The sequence below is a fragment of the Petaurus breviceps genome, unplaced genomic scaffold, assembly GCF_028583685.1.
Source record: "Petaurus breviceps papuanus isolate PSGF00001 unplaced genomic scaffold, PetGlider_PUasm1.0 90617, whole genome shotgun sequence".
Taxonomy (NCBI): domain Eukaryota; kingdom Metazoa; phylum Chordata; class Mammalia; order Diprotodontia; family Petauridae; genus Petaurus; species Petaurus breviceps.
In genome coordinates, this window is record NW_027187287.1 from 4,270,477 (window position 1) to 4,294,677 (window position 24,201).

The following is a 24,201-nucleotide window of genomic DNA, read 5'->3' on the forward strand; positions in this document are numbered from 1 at the left end:
TTTAAGGTAACTCTGGTGTGATCCTCACAACTAAAATATTATAATTTATTTTATTACTGATTTCATTGTTAATAAATTCTATATTCAGTAAATTTAAAGTATTTAATTTTAGGAGATTCAGGTATTTAATACATATATATGAATAACTATTATTGGGAAAGGAAATTTCTTCAGTTTCCTAAATAAATTATGTTTAGTGAACTGGGGTTAGGGGTTTGAGCTAACTGATTAACTGATGGACAGAAGTTGAAATTTCATGCATTAAGATAATATCCAAATATACTCCTCTGTTACCCTAGAGCTCATCATGATAAGATCTATTATTTGAACAAATCAATTACAAGTCTCAAAGGTGACCTGCAAGTAAATATCATTGACTCATGTAAACACTGCCTTATTTTACCTTTATCTACAATTAATTTTTTTCTTATTTCTTTTTTATAGATATATTCCTCATAAAACCTAAGTGCAATGTATTTGCTTGCCTATTTTATGGTTTCATTTCATACATATTAATTATCTAATTTTAATTATTTGTTATTATATAAACTGCATATTTATTTTAGAATTACTGATTTACTAAATACAAATTTTATGTTATCATTATTTTAAAGGTGAATATTGATGTTTAATAGTTATTGTGATGTTTTGAGACTACAAATTAATAGGAGTATCCTATTTTTAACAGTAGACTCAAAGATTAAAATCAGAACATTATAAGACTATTGAAAAGAAAGATCAAAGAACTGGCAGATTGCAAGGTAATTCATAGTAAATTTAGACTTGGGGAATCCACTCAGTCTGTACTCTGCAAATTACTGGATCCATTGAACCATTCAAAGATACTGAATACCTTTACCATAGGGAACAATATCTGGAAAATGATTTATATACCCCCTTCTGAGGAAGAGGAATTGGTCAAGTACATTTAGGCCTTAATGAGAAAAAGGCCTAAAATAAAGAAGTTGAAAAAAATTGGGGCCAGAAAGGGACAGCTTTCCCATGAATAGGAGAGAAGCTAGTTCTCTTATATTAGAAGGAGCTGACTCTGCTGTAGTTAGGGTGAAAGTTGAACCTACTTTGGTGCTAAAATGTGGAGGTCTATAGAGCCAGCATCTAGGAACAAAGTGATGATGATATGTGTACTTTTAAGTATTGGTACTTAAATGGTACTATATGGTACTTTCAAGAGTTGCAAGGTACTTTACAAATATCTCATTTTATCTTCACAAAAACTCTGGGAGATAGGTGCTATTGTACCCTCATTTTACAAATGAGAAAACTTTGAGGCAGGCAGTGGTTAAGTGACATGCTCAGGGTTATGGGTCCCATTTGAATCCAGGTCTCCCCAATTCCAGCATTCTGTCTACTTTGTCACCTGGAATTTTGTTTCAGATGCAAAAAAACAATTGGCATGGAATCATCATCAGTTGGTTATGGCTCTAATCTGCCTGGAATCATTGAACCTCATGCAGAGGTAATAGTGAAAACTGAAAGTATAGCATGCACTGCTCTACTGGATAGTAGATCCCAAATAACTATAACATTACAATGATTTTTAAATGACACTTTCAATGAATAGTTTTGCGATCTATGAAAGGACTAGTCCTCAGCAGACTCGGTAATAAAGACTACCTATTTTGGGGGTGAATCAAAATAACTTTAAAGTTTCCAGAAATGTCACTGAGTTGAAAAACAGAGTGTTTTATGTGAGGAACAACAAGAAAGTCAGTGTCACCATATCATAGAGTGTATGGAAGGGAGCAAAGAAGTAGGAAGACTGGAAAGGTAGACCAGAAAGATGACTAGAAAGGGTCTAGGTTATGTTTCGCTTTGAAAGCTGAGCAGCAGACTTTATAGTTTTATTATAGTTTTATAGTATAGCAGTAGACTTTATAGTTAATTCTGGAGGTGATAGACAGCTTATTGAGTTTACTGAGTGGGGAGTGGGGGTGGGACTGACATACCTGCACTTTAGGAAGATCACTTTGATAAGTGAGTGGAGGATGGATTTCTGTGGGAAGAGACTTGAGGCAGGTAGACCTACCAGAAGGTTATTGCAATAGGTCAGGTGTGAAGTGATGAGGATCTGCACCAAGGCAGTTGCAGAGTCTGAGGAGAAAAGTGAGCAAAAGGCAGAATTGACAAGACTTGGCAATAGATTGGCTATCACGGTTTGGAGTAAAAGGTCAAAGATAACATCTGAGTTTTTGTAGTGCCATGCACAGAAGCTTTCCAGAAGAACTGCTACTATGAACAGCTTCTTTAAGGGTCTGATTACTCAGTATAGTGATCACTCTATTCCATAACAAAAGCAAAACATCCATGGAAAATCAAGGTACAGCATAATTCAAAATACAGCATTCACCATATTACAATTTATCACAGAAAATCACAATGTAATATTCACAACACAGTCTCAAAGTAAAATAGTCACTCTTTAAGTTAACTCAATCAGTCACTTATCAGTAGTCTCAAAGAACACAGTAAAAGTCTTCCACTCTTGGGGCAAAGTCATGATTAACTCAATCAGTCACTTATCAGTAGTTTCAAAGTACAATAGTCAAAGTACTCAAAGTACAATCAGACACTTATTCAGCAAAAGTCTTACTAAGTATCATACACAAAACCCTCCACCCCTTAGGTCACTAGTAAACTGTAATTCCATAATTACTCAGTACCCAAGGAGAGGTCTTTACATCTTGACTCGGGGCCTGTTCTCAGATTCCCTGGATCCCCTTCCATGGTCCCAGATTCTACCTGGATTCACCAGACTGTCACCTGGGTTCAATGGCAGACAGCTCCCAGTTCCTTGACCAGCTCTCTGGGCAGGTCCTGCTCCACACTGGTGTCCACAAGGTCTGGTCCATGTCAGATCCTTCACCATTTCTGCTCCAAGGAATTCAAGGCTCAACCAAGCCACAAACAAAGTCTCAGCATCCTGGTCAGCTTCAGTCACCTGGGCTCCTGGCTCCTGGGTTCAGGGGCTCCTGGCTCTGGATTCTGGGCTCCTCGGCTCCTGGCTCCTGGCTGCAGCTCCTGGATCTGGCCTCCTGGCTCTGGGCTCCTGTTCAGAAGAAGCTCCACCACCACCAGTTTTCAGGACTCAGTTCTCCATTCTTCTGTAGCTGTTCTGCCACCAGATCTGGGTCTCAAGGAAATTCTGACTGTGCCTCTCTGGGGCTTTTCTTATATACACAGTATTACCTACTTCCTTCAGCCAATTTCCTGTTACATCAGTAACAAGGGGACAAGAATTCATACCTTCTGTTTCCCCAATAGAGGCTTGATCAGTTACTAAGTGCTAAATACCTGCTACTTTTGCCAACACAAAGGGATGTTCAAGGGGCAGCCAGGTAGCACAGCGAGTAAGAGCACCGGCTCCAGTGTCGGGATGACCTGGAGATCGAATCCCGGGCTCAGACACTTAGCACCCACCCAGAAACACCTGGCCATGTAACCTTGAGCAAGTTACTTAACCCCAATTGCTTAAAAAAAAACAAAGGGATCTTCAAGTTCAGATCACATGACCATGACAGTTTTGGGCCTGAATAACCAGGAGGATGGCAGTGCCCTTGACAGTAACAGAGAAATTTGGGAAAGTGGGAGAGTTTTGAGGAAAAGATGATGAATTCTGTTTTTAATATCTTGATTTTAAGATGTCCGTGGGACATCCAATTCAAAATGTTTAATAGGCAGTTGTCAATGCCAGACTGTAGGGCAGAAGAAAAGGGGAAGGGGAGGAGTTGATCTGAGAATTATCTGCACTGAGATGATAATTTAGTCCATGGAAGCTAATAAAATAACCAAAGAAGGAAGGAAATAAGCATTTGTTTCGCTTATGCTGCATGCCAGGCATTGTGCTAAGTACTTTACAAATATTATCTTATTCAATCCTCAGAACCACCCTGAGAGAAAGGTGTTATAATTATCATCCCCATTTTACAGTTGAGGAAACTGAGGCAAATAGATGCTAAGTGACTTGTCCATGGTCACCCAGCTAGTAAGTGTCTGAGGCCCAGTTTGAATTCAGCTCTTCCTAATTCTAGGTCCATTAAGCTACCTAATTGCCTCTACCAAGTGAAATAATGTAGAGGGAGAAGAAAAAAGGGGTCCAGAACAGAGTTGCGGAGTTTACCCATTCTTAGCAGCCATGAATGGGGTGAAGATTCAGCAAAAGATACTGAAAAGGACCAGTCTGGCAGGTAGGAGGAGAACTGGTGTCTTGAAAAAAAAGCAGAGAAAAGAGAGTGTGAGAAAGAGTATTACCAACAGTATCAAAGGTTCCCGAGAGGTCAAAAGGATGAGAACTGAGAAAGGGCCTTTAGATTTGGCAATTAAAAGATCACTGGTAACTTTGGAAGGAGCAACCTCTGTTGAAGTTAGACTGCAGAATTAAGAAGAGTATCAAAAAAAGCAAATGAAAGCACCAGTTGTACATGGTCATTTAATCACTTAACATCAATTAGTTTTTATAAAGTGACATCTATTTTGAAGTTATAGCAAGGACCAAAACATCAACATCTCACCCCACCAGGTAAATTGGAGGCAGGAAATATTCTTCTCCTTATCACCTCAGTGTCTAGGGACCACAATTTAGCTCCATTCTTATGTAGCGGTGGTACCATCAAGTTGATGTCCAGATACAGCACAACAGCTGGATGGGTCCTCTCAGCTTTCACTGGCAAGGTCCAATACTTGCACCTTGGGACATTGACGCTAAGCTGGCTAAAATATGTTGCCTAGGCCACTGGGATACCGAGAAAGGTCATAGAATCTCCACTCTCTTCACCTACAATGGAAAAGAACAAACACAGATGCCAAGAACTGAGATTCATCTCTTAGTGTTCACACAGGGGAGAAGGCCCTAATGCCTTTCCCTTTACAGCATAGTCTCTCATCAGTTACAATGAGTGTCGGGGGGAATCTCCTATGTCCTCAAGAGTGATTGAAGAAAAGAGGGAATGTTGATGCTGACAGGCCTTTCTGAATGCCTCCCAAATCTATCAAAGAGCCTTCCCTTTTATCATCTGCTTAGTCGATTAGAACCAGTCTATGCACACTTCACCATCTCTCCAACCATTTCCCTTACATGATATCACTATTCTCCTGGAAACAAGCTTCCCAGTGTCATCCAAATGAAGACATTGCATCAGTAGAACAAGCTGATGGGATCTTCACATGCAACAGACCAACATAATACTTGTTTCATTAAAGCCTTTTTGGCTTTATCTGTGAATAATCAGCAGAGAGAACAGATGACTTGTGGAGGACTTTACAAAGCAATCTAGGCTAAGAAGTGGCACAATGATGCTCAAATGAGGATATGAATTATGGTCCCCATGAGGTATCCTACTGTTAGAACAATGGTAGAAGTTGGGGTTGTTCAATGGACTACTATACAGGATTGTCATTGTTTCCACACATGGTACCAAGAAACAGTTGGTGTTAACTACAGCATGTCATGTTAGGGCCATGAAAGTTATACATGATGATTTTGGACATAGAGGTCAAGACAGAACTTTGGAACTGGTAAGGGGTAGATTTTTCTGGCTCAAGATGACTACAGGTATTGCTAAGGAGTGTGATACTTGTTCCCATTATGTGCAAAGAAAAGTACTGTTAACTCATGATGTATACTTAGAGAATATAAGCTCTACCAAACCTTTGGAACTAATCAGCACTGACTTTTTACCACTGGAAGGATATAGTTAGAACATAAGGAAGAACATAGTAGTGGCTGATCATTTTATCAGATATGCATAGATATGTCAGACATAGACAAGCTTCTATAACTGCTAAAATACTATGGGAGAAATATATTTCAGTGTATGAATTCTCTGACAGGATTAATTCTGACCATGATAGAAACTTCAAAAACAAATTACTCAAAGAAATATTGACTTTGGCAGGTATTTTTAAAAAATCAAGAACTACACCTTAACAACCTCAAGGAGACCAATAATCTGAACTTTTCAATGGAACATTCATGAACTTGTTGGGAAAAATGAAGCCTGAACCAAAAAACTCAGTAGAGCCAACATGGGTCATTTTTAGTGCATACCACTGCCAGAAATTATGTCACAGTGGAGTGCTATTTTACTGTAAGATATGATGAAGGGGATGGTTTTAGAAAAACCTGGGAAGACCTGTATTAACTAATTCAAAATGAAGAGAGCAGAATCAGGAGAACAATTTATACAACAACAACAGTGTGAAGACAAACAACTTTGAAAGACTTAGAACCCCTGATCAATACAATAGAACCAATCACAGCTCCAGAGGGAAAAAAGGAATGCTCACCACCTCCAGAGAGAGAGGTGATGGACTCAGAGTGTAGAATGAAGCAAATTTTCTCTTTCAGACATGGTAATAGAAAAATTTGTTTTACTTGACTCTACACATTTGTAACAGGCTTTGTTTTTCTTGATATCTTAGTGAATGAAGGAGAAAGAAGTGAGGAGAGAATTAAAATTAAAAGAAATGACGACACAGCATATTTACTAATGTGTAGTTGGGCATGAAATACCTACTGATTTGTGCTAGGAGTCTTTCCAGATGAAAAGGATATAGTTTCTTCATAATCAAGATGTTTCATGTTTGGGAAACAAGTCAAAGAAACCTTACCAATTTATTATGAGTTTAGCTCAAAAAATTCTGACAGAGGGGCAGCTAGGTGACACAGTGAATACAGCATGGTCCTGGAGTCAGGAGGACCTATATTCAAATTCGGCCTCAGACACTTAACACTTACTAGCTGTGTGACCTTGGGCAAATCACTTAACCCCAATTGCCCTGCCTTTCCCCCTCCAAAAAGCAAAAAAAAATCTGACAGAAATAAAGTTACAATATTATGTTCAAGTTCATTATCAGTAACTACAAACAGGTGGTAGGGTTTGGTTGAAAAACTTCAGGTTCCAAGGAACCAGCAAAAAAAACCTTGATAGATGTAGACCTATTTCTTTTTAAGCCATTGAGAGACTGGACAATTTGCTGGTGTATAGAATAACACCCAACTGTGGTGGTGATGGTGGTGACGTGTCTATAAAAAGAATTCACAGAAACTATTTCCTACAGGAGAAGACTTCCTGAGAAGTGAAGTAGTAACAAACAATCAGTGAGGAGATCTTTGAAGATCTATACATCAGATACAATTAAACAATCTGAGTTAGACAATGATTCAAAAAGTTATGCTTCTAGTGAGGAAGACGCTATATATAGAAATACAACCACCTTTACTGGAACTGTGGAGAACCCTAGGTCAGATGTGGGGAAAAGATTGAGTCTAAAGGCAGTCCCTTTCTTGGATAAAAACTCATTTATAGAGACTTCTAAGGAAAAGAGACAATCTACAAAATTTAGAGATGTCAGCCCATAACTTTTAAAGCAATTTGTATTATGATATGTGTATTGTACATAGTATTAATTTGATATACCCCCAAATGATTTCCAGGGGACTGAAAATTTTTGGCCATGGGGAGAAATGTAATAGCTATTTTACTAGGCTCTCCCACAGAGACTAATAAATTAAAATTATTTTTTTACTGAATTTTAAGAGGAAAATGAAAGTTCAGGAAAAGGCAATTTGGCTGACATTTTGGAGTTACAATTTTAACTGTCATTTTATGAGATGTTTCTCTCTATGGAGTCAGTCTGAGTGTGGGGGTTTAATGTTGACCTGTGAGGATCTATGAGGTGTCTGTGTAGAAGACAGAGAAAAAGATGATGAAAAATGTTAGAACCATCAATGGTTATTTTATAAAGAAACATTTTAAAGATATTTATATGAAGAGTGTGAAAAGCTGGTAGTTTATAATGTATTTTAGAGAGATCTTTGGTTGCTAAAGTGAGGACAAATTAAAAAGAACTAAAACAATTTATTTCATGAGAAACTGAATCTTAAGGGGGTAATATGAAAAGGATTTTGGAGAGATTTTTAATTGGTGACTTGAGTGAATTTATGTTTTCAAAAGTGAATTCATTATTATAGCGAGGGGTTGAGGTAACTCTACTTGTGATCTTTCTCATAGATAAAATATTGTAAATATTTTTATTTATTCTATTGTTTTATTATTTGTTCCATTGTCAATAAGTGATATATTCAGTAACTTTAATAGTTATTTAATTCTAAGAGATTGAAATTTAATACATAGATATAAGCAAATTGGGAGGACATTCTTTGGTTTGTTAAATGAATAAATATACTGTGTGTCAGTAGTATAACCTGCATATGTAAAGTGCTTTGCAAAACTTAAAGTATTATATGTGTCAACTATTCAAATAGTGCTTCCCAATCCCAAAATACAACCAGACAACACGAAGACTTCATTTGTATGCTGTTTCTTCTTTCTTTAGCTTCTCTTCTTTTGCTAATTTTTTCTATCTTCTTTACCTCTCTTCTCCCCTCTTTCTATCCTGTCTTTCCACCAGACTGCTGCCATCATATAGGGAGCAATCCCTTTGGAGAAAAGACTGCTGACATGCCACTGATAACACCAACACCATCTGCTGACCAACTGCCACCCCTGGGTCGGGCAGCCAGTCTCGTTGAATCATTTTCATTCTGTCTTTTCTACAGATTCCTCATTGACCCTCATAGTTCAAGTTAAACCTATACACACTCTCTGACTCCACAGAGAGAAGCACCTCATTAAAAAGACAGTTGCAAGGGGTGGTAGGTGTCAGGTGCATCAAATCACTTCCACCATCTACCCTGAGACCCCAGTGTAGATTGCACAGGAGTAAGCACCTTAGGAACCGTAGGAATAGCAGCGCCCCTCAGACCGCTAGCCTTGCTTCCAGCCCAACCCTCATAGCCATCATCCAAGAAAGCAACTTTTACAGAGATGCAACCTGGCAATTGTCCCTACAAGTGCTGTGGCCCTTTCCTCCTCAGCAGTGATAACTGTTAAAAATCCTTAAAAGGAAGTTCTTGATAATGACAAATGGTTCGACATCAGAAACAGATACAGTTTTTATCTGAGGAAAAGAAACAAAAGAAGATGCGTTGTCATGTGCCTTGCACTCTATGGATCATTGGACCTTTCCATCTGACCTGCTGCTGAAATCTTTTCTTTGTATTGTTTTCCTCTATTAGACTGTAAGGTCCCTGAGAGCAGGCACTATCTTGTTTTTCCTATTTGTAGATCCAGTGCTTAGCACAATGCTAGGTAAGCACTTAATAAAAATTTATCTCATTCCTTCTCTTCCAGCTTTTCATTATCTTCTCTCTCTTTCAATGCATAGCCCTCACCAATTCTCATGAATAAACATGGGATCTTTTCCATGTTGCACCACACTTCTGCAACATTTCAAAATTTTCTGGTGTGATATGTAACAAAACACGCAGAACTCCATTGAGCTAAATGATTTTTCAAAGACCTTTCTAACCCCCAGAGTCTATGGAATCAATAGGCACACTCTTTTTCCCTTTCGATATGAGCAAAAAGAAAATCTCTTGTTCCTTATCATCACTGGTGACACCAACAGTAACATATAAGTGTTTATTAACCCACAGCAGTGTACAAAGTGAATAGGGCCTGGACACAAACCATGTATCTATGGTCTGTGGTCCATGAGATCTATAAGAATCAGCCCAGCTAAGTATGGAGTGACTGTTTACCAGGTTGGTTTCAGGATGATATGTTTTTAGCCTCAGTAACGCACAAAGATCATCCACAAAGACATAGAGGAGTAGCCCATATCAGGGAAAAGAATATCCATGCGAATGAGATCATAGATACTTAAAATATCAAGTGTTACACAAAGAGAATAAAATTGGAACTATTCTTTCCTCTCTACCACTAGTAATACTACTAGTACTAGCATTACTACTTGTACTACTGCTAGTATTAGCACTGTTACTGATAGTACTGGTACTAGTACTACCGCTACAACCCCCTTCAAAGGCCAACCTATTATCTATGCTATGAGAGGAAGGACAATACATGATAGTGTAGGAGAATTACAGCCACGGTAATGTACAGCAAGGCAGTTAGGTGGTACGGTCGATAGAGCACTGGACCTGGAGTCAGGAATATCTAAGTTCAAATCCAGATTCAAATACTTACTAGCTATATGACCCTAGGCAAGTCACTTAAACTTCTATCTATCTCAGTTTCTGAATCTGTAAAATGAGCATACTAATAACAGCTGCTTCTCAGGTATGTTGTGAGGGTAAAATGAGATAATTTTTGCAAAATGCCCTTTGCAAACAAACCCTAAAGTACTATATAAATGCCAATTATTGTCATTATTTTTTCCAGAATGATGTATATCCCAAGATTTTTATCTTGGCAATCAGGCATGGGTGTGGGACTGCACCAGGCTTGCAGGAAAGGGGAAAGGCATCCATCTGGGGTCATTTCTGTCCCCCTCAGAATTCACTTGGGGCATGAGCTAAGGTCAGAGAAAAGTAAATTCTCCAACATAGGAGGAAGCAGAGAAAACTTTGAAGCCTAGTCCCCAGAGAATGTCATTAAAGGAGAAAGAGTCAAAAAGTGGGCAATAAAATTATAGTGCAAAGAGTTCATAAGAAAAGTGACAACCCACACAGAGATAACCTTTAATAAACTGTATTGCTCTTCACAAGGGGAAGAGTAACTGCTATCAGGGACAGTCTCATTATCTGGCCTCATTGCCTGAGGTAAGCAGCAGACAGTGGGATTGGATTGGGGGTAGTTGGGCACCTATGCTCAGTTAGGAGGTTCAAAGTCATTCAGAGTTCAAACTATATATATATATATATATATATATATATATATATATATATATATATATATATAGTTTTAGACAAAGGGCAAAGTGATACTAATAGGAGATTGTCCTGTTATTTATAGGACCAGTAAGGTAAGAATATTCTGAAAGGCCTAGAAAAGGGGAAGAATAAAGGGCAGGGATGTGTAAAATGGTACCTAATGATACCATTCCATCAAAAGACTGAAAAAAACTTATGGCCAGTCTCTAGGTTTATTAGCCTTGGCTTACCTCCATCTTGGGGTTCAGCAGCCATATTAGCCAAGTTGGTTTTTACTGGTTGACAGTTCACACCCCAATCCCAGCATTCCCCAATTGATGGACATCCCCTCAATTTCCAATTCTTTGCCACCATAAAAAGAGCTGTTATAATTATTTTTGTACATGTGGGTCCTTTTCCCATTTTTATGATCTCTTTGGGATGCAGAACTGGAAGTGGTATTGCTCGGTCAAAAGGTATACACAGTTTTATAGACCTTCGGACAGAGTTCCAAATCGCTGTCCAGAATGGTTGGATGGACAGTGAAAGAATCAGTGAACTGGTGCTGGATGGCACAGGCAAGAATTCAATATTGTTGGCTTTGCAACTCTGTACCTGGAGAAAATACAGAAAAGCAACATAGTCCTCTCAAAAAGTAGAATCACATTCAACGTGCCATCTGGGTCTGGTTGCCTCCACAATTTAGTGATGGCCAGGGGTGAAAATCAAATAGAAAATCACGCAAATCCGAAGGAACAACTCAAATGGAGACAGAGCATCTCAGTCAGCTCCCTTTCAGTGTCCAGTGTTACCTGTGGAAATAAAACAAGGAAGGGTGCAGGTCATAGTCTACCATTCTCCTCTCTGCCTCTTCACATTATCTCTTCTGGGTTTCTTTCCCACCAGCCTATAAGTGGACTGGCTACTGGGCAAGGTCCACAATGTCCTCCTAGTCCTCTGGCACACTCTCTCAGCTGGGGCCCATTAATCTCCACCAGCTGGTTTCTACCATACTATTTTCTTGCCTCATCTGCAGGCCCCACTACTTCTTTGATGACTGTTTGGGCTAATTGTATGGTCCCATCCATTCAATGGCTCAGGTAAGTTTTAACCTCTTAAGGTTACAAAACAGTTACAAGCTGTTTTGATTGAAGTGAGGATCTATGATGCTGTAAAGCCTCAGCTCTGTTAGTCCTCAAACTGGTCCTCTTAAATTCTTATTTCCCTTTAAAGTCTCTGAAAACTATTTCTTCACACTTAAACTTTATTATAGGATTTTTTGTTTTTGTTTTAGAAAAAAAGTTATTTTTCTCCCTATTTCAATCACCAAATTATAAACTTATGAAAGGGGCATCCCCTTACATCCTTTATAAGATGATTTAAACTTTTTTATTAATTAAAAATCCATTTTTTTGCTCTTTTTGGTAACCCAAATCCTCATATACCATTTTAAAACTGTGTTACTTGATACATAGATCTGACAAGTTTTTAATTCAAGAAAAATTCTTTTCCTGCCCATTTTAAGCCAACTAAACTGCTCACCGGTGAGAGAGGCATTGTCTTAAATTCTTACCAAGGTGATTTGTTTCTTCTCCTTTTTATAAAAATGCTTTTTCTTCCCATTTCAGTGGTCACAAGGCTCACATCTTCAAAGGGAAGCACCTTGCATAAGTCTATAAAATATACACAAAGTATATATATACAAGATAAATTTAGTGGTAGAAAGGAAGCAGGAGCTGGAAGGTTCAAGAAGGGTCTCCTGTAGGAAGTGGTACTTGAACAAAGTTTTGAAGTAGATTCTAAAATGCAAAGGTGAGGAGGAAGGACATTCCAAACATGGGGGACACACCTGTGCGAAGGCATGGAGACAGAAGATTAAGTGTGTGTGAGAAACAGCAAGACCATTTCAGAGGGCTCGACCAAAGTACCTGACTCAACCATGGAGTGCATAGGAGGAGAGTCATGTGTAAGACTGGAAAGTTGGTTGGCTGTAGCCAAATGGTGAAAGACTTCAAATGTAAAAGAGAGGAATTTGCATTTGATCCTAGGACATCACTAGAGCTTATTGATTGGGGAGGTGAGGGGTGGAGGAGAAGGAGCAATTGACATGGTTATATCTGTGCTTTATGTATATCACTTTGGCAACTATGGAATTATAAGGTCATAGAACTAGACCTGGAAGAAAGGCTATCAAACCCCATTTTACAGATGAGAAAAATGAAGCACAGGGAGGTTATGTAACTGACCTAGAATCCCAGAGGTAGCAATAGCAAGCATTTGTGGAATGTGGATCAGAGAAGGAAGAGACTTGATGTAGGGAGACCAATCAGTAGGCTAATGAAGTAGTCCAGGAGTTGATGATGCCCTGAAGTAGGTGGATGACTGTAGGTGGGAGAGAGCAGAGAGAAGAGCCAACAAGACAACTGATTTCATATGTGGCTTGAGTGAGGAGTCAAGGATAACATTGAGGTTGCAAAGTTAGGTGGCTTGAAGGATGGCGGTGTCTTCAATAGAAACAGAGAAGTTCAGAAGAGTCATGAGTCTGGGTAGGGAATGATGATGAGTACTATTCTGGACATGTTGAAATGTCCAATAAACAAGCAATGATGTGGGGCTGGAGTATGGGAGAGAAGGTATCTCTGGGAGTCATCTACATAGAGATGATAATTAAATACACAAGAATTTATAAGGACTTGAAGATAGGGAATGTAGAGGAAGAGGTGGTCCAGGATAGAGCAAAGAACATCAATAACTATTCATAACTTTAATTAGATATCTTATGGGGTCAAAGATTCAGTGCCTTAAAAAAAACACCATTTAAAAAAAAAGAAAACAAAACCTAAGAGGAGGTAAAGGAAAAAATGCATTTGGTAACAGGAGGTAGACACAAGAATATGCTTTGCATTGATAGATGTTCAACTTTTGGGGAAGAATTTTCAGATCATCATCTCACATAATGCTTTTTTAATTTTTGAAAATAATTTTTATAGAATATGTATTAATTGTTCTTTAAATATTTGATAGAATTCATTTATAAATCCATCTAGACCATTTTTTTTTTCCTTTTGGCAGATCACATAGTTTGCTTGATTTATTTTTTTCTGAAATTGAATTCCTTAAGATATTCATTCCTCATTTTGTCAATCTGGGAATTTTATATTTTTATATTTTTTTCCCTTACATCATCCTTATGAGTTAGATAAGCCAAATTTTCTTATTCTTATTTGATAGGTGAGGAAATGGTATTGCAGAAAGACTAAATGACTTTCCCTGACAATGCCATTGCCCAAGGTAATCATAGCCTCTGTGGTTCAAGCTCAAAATAGTGCTCCCCCATATGGGCAGGGTAGTGCACCTGGTCATTGCCCTGGAACGCAGGGGCTCCTGTTCACACCATGGAATGCTCAAGGAAGAGGGGGCAGTTTTAACCACTCAGTGGCCCAAGTAGGGATGTAAGAAGTCCCAGAATTCATACAACCTTGCCCCAGCACAGGAAATTTCAGTGTTCTTATCAATGTGACTCACCTGCATATTTTATTACCTAACTAAATGAACCAGGGCCATGGAAAAACATGACTTTTTTATTTTCCTGGGATCAAGTATCGATTCTTTCATTGGAGGAAAGTTTCATCTTCAAAAAGAAGGACTTGTGAAACTAGCCAGAGAAGAGCAATGTCAATTTTTAATGTTTTCATTATATTCATGTCTTTTCTGAACTTCTTTATTTCTACTGAAGACACTATCATCCTTCTAGCACCCAGATTTGCACCGTCAATGTTATCTCTGACTCCTCATTCAACTCACATATGAAATCAATGTTAATGAGAGCAAGTCAAGTTGTCCATGCCATATGTACTGAATTTGTGGTTGGGAAACCTGATTCCTCAATATGAGAAGTAGGCTTCTGAGTTCTTGTGTTCATTGATTTATCACCTCAACTCTGAGTACTCTGGGGACAATTCTACTTTTTACTTTAGTCTAGAGTTCCCCTTACCCCAAAAGTGGGAAATTTAGAAAGATACCTAATGTACATACATGAATGTGGTGCGTACAGATGCTTTATTCCTATGTCAAAAAGAAAATGGCAAGTACAAAAAAATCATAGCATTATTACAGAATGATTAGAACAGAATTCACTAACTTAACATTACTAGTGAAATCAGTTAGACTGTTCAATGGAAGAGGTTAAGGTGGTCAACTTTATTGCTTATGTATTTACATCAATTACATTAGTGATTCCACTGGAAAGCAAGTATTCAAACCTCATTGAGATAGGAAACAGTTTTTGCAAGGCTGCTAACTTGCCATTTCACCTAAGAATAGTCTAACCTTGATCTTCTCCTTGGGGATATTTTTGTTTATGATTCTTACTCTTCCCTTTGCTGAACCATTCTTTCCTGACACTGAATGAACTTCCTGATACAAGTATTCCCCTTTGCTATCAGTCATTGCTTCTTCAGGGGATACCACAACAGTTGCCTTGCCAGGAGTTGCTGCTGAGACCAACAGGCCTCCAAGCTTATGCTTTTCTCACAAAGCCTGGTACCAAGGGAAAGAAGATACAAAAGAGAGGCAACTCCATTCTATGAATTGTCTTGGTTTGGCAGGACATGTGTACATGTTGCCTAGCAGGGCAGGGGCAAGCCATCTCTTCCTAGTCTTCCAGATAGCTCAAAGAGTTGTCCTCATGCTTTCAAGCCATAAATAAAGTAATCTAGATGAAGGAGTGGCCCTTTTAGTATATCCATTGAGTTCTGGTCCAAGGATAAGTGGCCAGAAGCTACACCCCCTTCAAGCTTCCATGTGGTCACTAGGACTAGTGACTAAGCATACTTCAAAAAGGAGGGGAGCACCTGCTATAAGTATCTTTAAAGAGTGATTGGGATGAGCTGGTCAACCAGCAGCAGATGAGGTGGTCGACTTTGCTGTTTATTCATTTGTACCAGTCACATTAGTGACTCCATTAGGCGTTCTTAATGTTCCAATATATACCATCCTTTTATCACTGTCATTTGTCCTTCATTCGCAAGGAGGACCAAAGACATCATGAAGGTGATATCTTGACTTTCAAACGAATTGGTTTGAGGGAGGCAGAACTGTGCAAAGTCATTAGCTTTCATCATGCTTTCTGAGTGAACAACTTCATCTTCATGGGGAAAATGGATATTAAATATTTTAGTGTCTTTTGTTATGGAAATTCATGTCTCAAAAAAGGGAGAGTTAGAATCCTTAAATGAGATGTCTCATAAGCTAGGGAATTTAGCTTTTATGGTCTTTTGACTTTGATATTAATTTTTGTGGTAGATCCTCTACGTGAACAGATAAACATACTTGTTTACATAATGATCTCTTATTTAATTGGAATACTTTCTGACTCTTGTGTTCAAGGTCTAGGCATGGCTTTTAAAAATTTTTTGCAAGAAAGCTTATACTGAGACTCCTAGTGTCCTGGATTCTGTTGCTAAGCCTTAAACTCTGGGCAGGTACACAATCAATTATTTAAACAGGGCACTGGATATATTTAATCCATTTATAGTGACTCCAATACATTGTATATTCTTCACTGTCTATTTTAACTTGTTCAGCTATTCTTTTTAAAGAGTGGCAAAACATGCCTGTAGATGACATTATTGGCATTGAGTGGCTTCTTTACAATCATTTTGGGAATTTTTTTATTGCACACCTTTAAAGATGTCAGTTTTATCCTAGCAAGTATGCTGTTTTCTTTCTGAAAAGATGAAAAACTAGTGAATGACAATCTGTCCAAATTTCTATGAAATTTTTCATAATAAGAAAGGAATCTTAGCCTGAAGAAGTGGACAACAAACTAATGAAAGTCTCTTTAAAAGAAATGGAAATTTTACATCTCTTTTGAAAATAGATCTCACTTTTAATAGGCTAATTTTTGTAATTCTACTTTCCTGCTGTAAAATGGGTTTTCTGAAAATAGAGATTGCCATTTGAGATGCTGTCCAGTCATAATCTTTCTTTAAAATGGTTTTCCTAACTTGGACCAAGAAGAATAATGCCTTTATTTTTCTTATATGCAAGTACCAGATAATTCACTAAAATGATCCTAGTATGGTTGGGTTGGGTTTTTATTAAGACTGTATAATTATTTTTAATTTCAGATTTCATAAAAATTTTATTGAATGGCAATTTTCATTACAAAAATAAAATGTCTTATTTCTTACAAAAAAAATTAAGAGACTTCTCACTAAATTCCTGGTCTTACTTCCACTAATTTACATTCCTTCTCTACTCTCTCTTCCCAACTCTCCTTTTACCATTAAATTTTTGATGATGATACTGTTATTACTGTTGGATGTTTCATTTTTTTTTGGAGAGTGGGAAAGTGGGAAGTTTCTTCTCTAGATTTCATTGAAAACCTTTGCCAGTTTTTTTTTTTATAATTTGAAACATCAGATTTTTATTTTGGAATATCCTCCCCAGAATACTTGGTAAGACTTTTGTGGGATTTCAAGGAAAAGTTTTAACACCAGGCTCGGGCGCACATTGTTTCCTCTGCCAAAATTCACTTCCTCTCCTCAATTTTGGAAGGAAATTGAAACTATGGTACTTGTTCATTGAAAACCTTAGGCTTCTCCCCAGAAAACCAATGCAAAGAAAAACCCATGGGAGAAAAGTAATTTCCTGGCAAAGATCCTGATATCATTTCACTCTAGGTCCAATCAGGCATGTTCTCCATTGTAATCTTTGCAAAATGTCACCCTGTTTTCAAGCAGAAACTGGTCTCCCATTAAAAAGCTGGCAATTCAAACTCTTGAATCTGTTTTTTAATTCTCATCCAGATTTTGAGATTTTTCTCTGCAGGAGACAACCACAATTCCTTTGCTACAGATTTTGGAACTCACTTTTTTTTTTTTTTTTACTTTTTTTTGGTCTTTACTAATTTGTTTGCTTTTAGTTTACAAGATTCATTCCCACAATTCTTTGAGTTTCAAATTTTCTCTCCCTTCCCCCCTTCCCCCCCTCCCCCATGGCAGCATACAATCATGTATAGTATCTACAAATACTTTCACATTAGACATTAGTCAGGTTATAAAGAAGGATTGTATCAGATGGAATGAACAGTGGGAAAGAGGAAACAAAACCAAACAAGAAAAAGAAAAAGAGCAGGTAGTTTGCTTCAATCTGGATTCAAACTCAGTTCTTTCTCTGGATGTAGACATCTCTCTCCATCATGAGACTTTTGGGGCTGACTTGCTGAATTGCTGAGAAGAGTTCAGTCTATCAAAGTCGGTCGTCACACATACGTTGTGGCTGTAACTGTGTACAAATTTCTCCTGGCTCTACTCTTCTCACTCAGCATCAGTTCGTATAAGCCTCTCCAGGTAGATATGAAGGCCATCTGCTCCTTGTTTCTTATTGCACAATAGTATTCCATTACATGCATATACCACAACTTGTTCAGCCATTTTGATGGGCACCCCTTTAATTCCTAATTTTTTTCCACCACAAAAAGAGCTGCTATAAATATTTTTGTACATATGGGTCTTCCTCTCACTTCTATGATCTCTTTGGGATACAACCCTAGAAGTGGTATTGCTGGGTCAAAGGGTATGAAATTATTTATAGCCCTTTGGGCATAATTCCAGATGGTTCTCCAGAATGGTTGGATCAGTTCACAGCTCCACCAGCAATGCATTAGTGTTCCAATTTGTCCACATCCTCTCCAGCATTTGCCATTTTCCTGTTTTGTCATCTTAGCCAATCTGACTGATGAGATGTGGTACCTCAGAGTTGTTTTGATTTGCATTTCTCTAATCAATAGTGATTTAGAGCATTTTTTCATATGCTTATAGATATCTTTAATTTCTTCCTCTAAGAACTGCCTGTTGACTCCTTTGACCATTTATCAATTGGGGAATGACTTGTATTCTTATAGATTTGACTCAATTCTCTGTATATTTTAGAAATGAGTCTTTTATCAGAGACATAGGTTGTAAAAATTCTTTCCCAATTTTCTACTTCCCTCTTAATCTTGGTTACATTGGCTTTGTTTGTACAGAAGCTTTTCAATTTAATGTAATCAAAATTATCCATTTTGCATTTCATAATGCTCTCTAATTCTTGTTTGGTCATAAAGTCTTTCCCTCTCCACAAATCTGACAGGTAAACTATTCCTTGCTTTCCCATATTGCTTACAGTATCAACCTTTAAACCTAGATCATGCACCCATTTAGACTTGATTTTGGTATATGGTGTTAGATAATGGTCTATGCCCAGTTTCTGCCATACTATATTCCAGTTTTCCCAGCAGTTTTTGTCAAATAGTGAGTTCTTATCCCAAAAGCTGGGGTCTTTGGGTTTATCAAACAGTAGATTACTATAGTCATTGACTGCTGAGTCTCCTGTACCCAATCTATTCCATTGATCCACTACTCTATTCCTCAGCCAGTACCAAGTAGTTTTGAGGACTGTTGCTTTATAGTACAGATTAAAATCTGGTATAGCTAGTCCACCATCCCAAGCATTTCTTTTAATTAATTCCCTTGATATTCTGGACCTTTTGTTCTTCTAAATGAATTTTGTTACTATTTTTTCTAGCTCTATAAAGTAGTTTTTTGGTAAACTGATTGGTATGGCACTAAATATATAATTTAATTTAGGTAAAATTCTCATTTTTATTATATTAGCTAGATCCAGCCATGAGCAATTGGTGTCTTTCTAATTAGTTAGATCTGACTTTATTTGTGTGAAAAGTGTTTTGTAGTTGTATTCGTATAGGTCCTGGGTTTGGAACTTACTTTTTAAAGTGCCTGGAGTTAATGTGGTTTAAATTCAATTGGCCCCTAAGAGTTACTGTTGGGAAAACCCCAATGAACTTAATTTTGCTTTCATAGGGGAAAATATTTATTCCAATTGGAATATAGGTTGATTGTCAATATTTAACTTTATTGTATAATTCTTTGCTACAAAGAATGACTATTTTCCACACTATGATGTGCAATGAGATAGATAATCCCTTTTATTGGGGTTATTTGGGAATTATTGGGCTTATATTGGGGTTATTGGGCTCATTTATTGATATATATCATCTATCAGTATCCATGTGCTGGATGGACACTGAAAATGGACAGTGCATTGAACCCATAATTGAAAAGGAGGAGAAGAACAGGACGAATTACTTTGGGGTATTTGCAAATGATTCAGTTTAATAGGAGAGGGACTGATCATAAATCCAGGAGTTGCAGGATCTCTCCCACCAATAGACCCCTAGTTCTGGGTTCTTGTAGGTACTATACCAAGTGCTCCCACGTGGTGAGTGATGAACATTCCCATGGACAAAAAAAAATCAGCCCCTTCCCAAGCCTGACTTGCTTTTGCCTCAAGGAATTATTACTTAGTAAGTCTAGGTATATGTATATCTCTACATTGGGGTGCACGGGGTGTTCAATTAGGACTAACACCTCTGGTCAGTGGGCTTGCTAAGTCCTTTCAGGGATGTTCATCCACCTTTGTTGTCTACCTGGAACTCAACTCTCATCTGTGGCTCCCGGAAGCTGTAGCAGGCTTGGCAGACACACTTGGTAAAGCTGTCTTGAAAATGGGCTAAGTCAGGTTGAGGGTAACCAATGGACAATTGGGGAATTAGTGGGGTGTCTACCTCAAGCATGCGAAGATTTCCTCTGGTGGAATGTGCGGATGAGAGGCAGCACTGTGGAGTGCTTAGAGCTTAGTCAGACATGGAAGATGCCAAGATCACGTATAAGAAATAACCAAAAAGAAGTACAAACAACAACATATCTCTACACTATTCTCTCCCTGCTTAGAAGCTCTCATGTTTGTGAAAATTTATACTTGCCTGGGAGCATGATGTAAATATCGCCTCCATTTCTTGTGGGTCATCCAAATGGACATGTCTCCTCTTCCTTCATATCTTAGCTACTCTTAAGTAGGACTGTCTTCTGTGCCTTTAAAGAGATCCAAACCTCTCTCCCAGTCTCTACTCAGGCTAGTATTAATTATACCAGATGAGGATTTAATAGCCATTGGAATTTCTTTTGCATAAAAGGGAATAAAATACAACAACGAAAAGAGAGTGAACAAGAAGGAGGGTTTGCTGGATGCTCATAAAGAGGCAGAAACAGCTTATCTTTATTTTTACTTCCCCTTCAGAGAAAGGGAGGAGAGACAAAGATCTAATGAACTAGACCACTGTACCCAATAGGGAGTTTCTTTCTTACCTGGAAAGGAGGAAGGAGGATAAGGAGTTGCCCCAGTGTGGTGCTTGCATTGTTTTTCCAACGTTGTCTTTGGAACCTCACAGCTCCAATCAATCTACCTACTAATGCAGCCCATCAAGATTTCAGGAAGCAGAAGAAGCAGATTGGACACATTGCTTGATCCTGGAGAATGAACTCTCCTCTTCTAACTTCTCTATCACATTATTCTCCAAAAATAAGTCCAGAAAAAACATTACCACATTGGTGAACTCTAGGATAGTCTGCTAGAGTCTCTTGTCTCCTTAGCAGTGCTAATTTGAACTAGGAGTTCAGGAATCCAGGGTCACAAAAAGTTTTTAAAGATGTAAATTTCCACTTGGAGGTCTATTTTTTTTTTTATACCAGCATTCTTCTGGTGTGGTAATAGATTACTAGTCTCTGAAGAGTTAAAAATGAGTGTCATTCTGAGGTCAATGGAAAGGCATATAGTGGGTGTGAATAGGTTGCAACACATTACAAACAAAGAATTATGAATAAGTGGAGTAAAGAATGTCACCAAAGGCGCAGCTCCAGTGCAAGCTCCTTTATGAGGATTTCCTGGTTCTTCCTAGTAGTGAGAGCTGTCTTCTTGAAATTACTTTGCATTTACTTATCTGTGCACATGTAGAATCTTCTCCCCACCCCAGAAGTGGAATGTAAGCTCTTTGAGAGAAGCAAATGTTTTTTGTTTTATTTTGTTTGTCTTTGCATCCTCAGAACCTAATATAGTTCTTTTCCCATAGAGTGGGAATTTAATAAATGAGTGTTGAATTGAATTGAATCAAAGAAAGGAATAAGTGAAAAAAGGCTGATCACATGCAGTGAGTGAGAGTTAATTAATATGGATGGTCCATGTATTGATGTCAAGAGAAAACAAAAAGTGGAGGGTATGGACAATATTCTCACAGACTGGGCAAGAATACCAATATCAATAAAATCACAGATCCATCTGGATATTTGTGATTTCCAAGCTCTCAGATCTTTGGAGCTTTGTTAGAAATTCTGATTATTAAGTGAAAGCCCTGTGTTTTGGTTTCCTCAAATGGATTTTCCATGCCCATTTCAAAGGATTGGTAAGCTAGATGTGGCCACAGGATTTAATAAGCAGAGCTAAAAAGCCATGAACTTAAAGGAATTTGGATTTTTTAAGTAACTGGTCTTCAGGCAAAGTGGCATGGAACACCATTACTCATAATGAAGACAAGAAAGCTGACTGCAAGGACAAGACAGATAGAACATTTCTGCAATTCAGTTCATCCAACATTGGTTCCAAAGAGGGCAACAGGCAGTACCAAAAAAAAAAAAAGTGGATAAATGCAAAACTTGTAGGAATAGGGAGATTGGGAAGTGTAGTTCTGTGACAGCCAAAGTTACCAGCATGTCCCTTGACATCAAATAACCTTCACTGCCACCTGGCGGACGAGGGGAGGATGACTGAGCAGAAAGGCAGCTTATTCAGAAAATTTGGGAACTGATGGTAACAAAAGGACATTTTATCTGAGCTCCAGAAATGTAACTGAGTACAGTGAAGGAATCTGGAGTGGAGCAACCATCACAAGAAATAGTGTTGCGTAGTGCATAGAATGTTAAACTTGGAGTCAGGAACACCTGGAATCAAATTTCACTTCTGAAACAGCAGTCTGAGAGTGGACAGGTAAGTCTTCATCTATAAAATTGGGAAAATAATACCAAGAGTACGTATCTCATAGGGTTGTTGTGAGGCTCAAAAAACTCTTCACAAACTCTAAGTGTAGGAATGTCAGTTATTACTATGAAGAGTGGCTTGCAAAGGAACGGGCAAGGAGAGGAGTAGAATTTGAGTGAGTGTGTGTGTGTGTGTGTGTGTGTGTGTGTGTGTAGGATAGGAAATCTGGACACTGAGAGGATGGACAGATTGCAGAGGAAGATAACCAAGATGGCAAAAAGTCTTTCTTGTTGTTGTTGAGTCATTTCAGTAATATCTGACTGTTCATGACCCCATTTTAGGGTTTTCTTGGCAAAGGCACTGGAGTGGTTTGCCATTTCCTCCTCCGGCTCATTTTACAAATGTAGAACTGAAGCAAACAGGGTTAAGTGATCTGCTCAGACTCACACAGCTAGTAAGTGTGTGAGACCAGACTGGAAGTCATGAAGATGAGTCTTCCTGACTCCAAATCCAGTGCTCTATTCCTTATGCCACCTAACTGCCTAGGACCTTCATCCATGCCCTATGGAGATCAGCTGAAGGAATTGGAGGTGGGTAGATTGGCAAGGACTTGGTGGAGGAGGTTGGAATGTGAAAGTTATTTTCTAGTGTTCTAGAACGGCTGTTGTGTTGTGTTGTGTGGAAAAGGGATTTGACGTGTTCTGTGTGGTCCCAGAGAACAGACCAGCAATGATGACTAGAAGATGCAGAGGGACAAGGTTAGGTTTCATGACAGGAGAACTTCCCTAAGAGTGAGGGGCTGCCACAAGTGGTAGAGTGCTGCTTCTCCTTGGAGATCTTCAAGTCAAGGCTGAATGATCGCCACTGGGATGTGTTATAGTGCGGGCTCCTTTTCAATTATGAATTGGTGTAGTTGCTGAGGTCCCTAACGACTCTAAAACAAAGTGATTTTGTGAGCCCGTGGCTGTCTTGCTTTAACAAGAGTCAGGTCCATCTGCCCATGCAGAAAATATCTTTGGACTTTTTTCCTTTCCAACCAATGCCCTTCCATGATGGCTGCCTGTGTGTAACTTTTTGTTTTGTATGGGGCTTTCCCAGATATTATTATTATCATTAATTGTTATTACTAACAACAAAAAACTGAGAACAAGAGAACATAAATAAATACCGACCCATATGCCTACTTTCCCATCACTATAAATTTTTTATTAGAATAACCTACATATACATCAAGGGTATCCTGGATAAAGGTATGAAAAGGGAACAGTTAGGCTTTTGCTAAGAAGGAAAGAAGCAAGGAAGGAAAAAAGGAAAAGGAAAAAAAGGAAGAAAGGAAACAAGCATTTATTAAGTGCCTACAATTTGCCAAGCATTGTGCTACGTACTTTACAATTATCTCATTTGATCCTCACAACAAGCCTGGGAGGTGGAAGTTGAGGCAGGCAAAGGTTAAGTGACTTGCCTAGGGTCACACAGCTAGTCTGCGTCTGAGACGGGATTTGACTCAGATGTTCCTGACTTTATGCCCAGTGCTCTAACAATTGTGAAGCCTATCTTTCTCTAGTAACATTCTACAAGAGACCACACATTTA

The 24,201-nt window shown here is 38.3% G+C and overlaps 1 protein-coding gene and 1 pseudogene across 8 annotated transcripts in view; one reads left to right on the forward strand and one right to left on the reverse strand.

Moving 5' to 3' along the window:
• The window catches only part of BAIAP2 (BAR/IMD domain containing adaptor protein 2), a 403,422-nt gene that overhangs the window by 215,715 nt on the left and 163,506 nt on the right, over positions 1–24,201 (reverse strand). The window lies entirely within an intron of this gene.
• Positions 2,791–16,546, forward strand: LOC138142977 (magnesium transporter NIPA2-like; annotated as a pseudogene).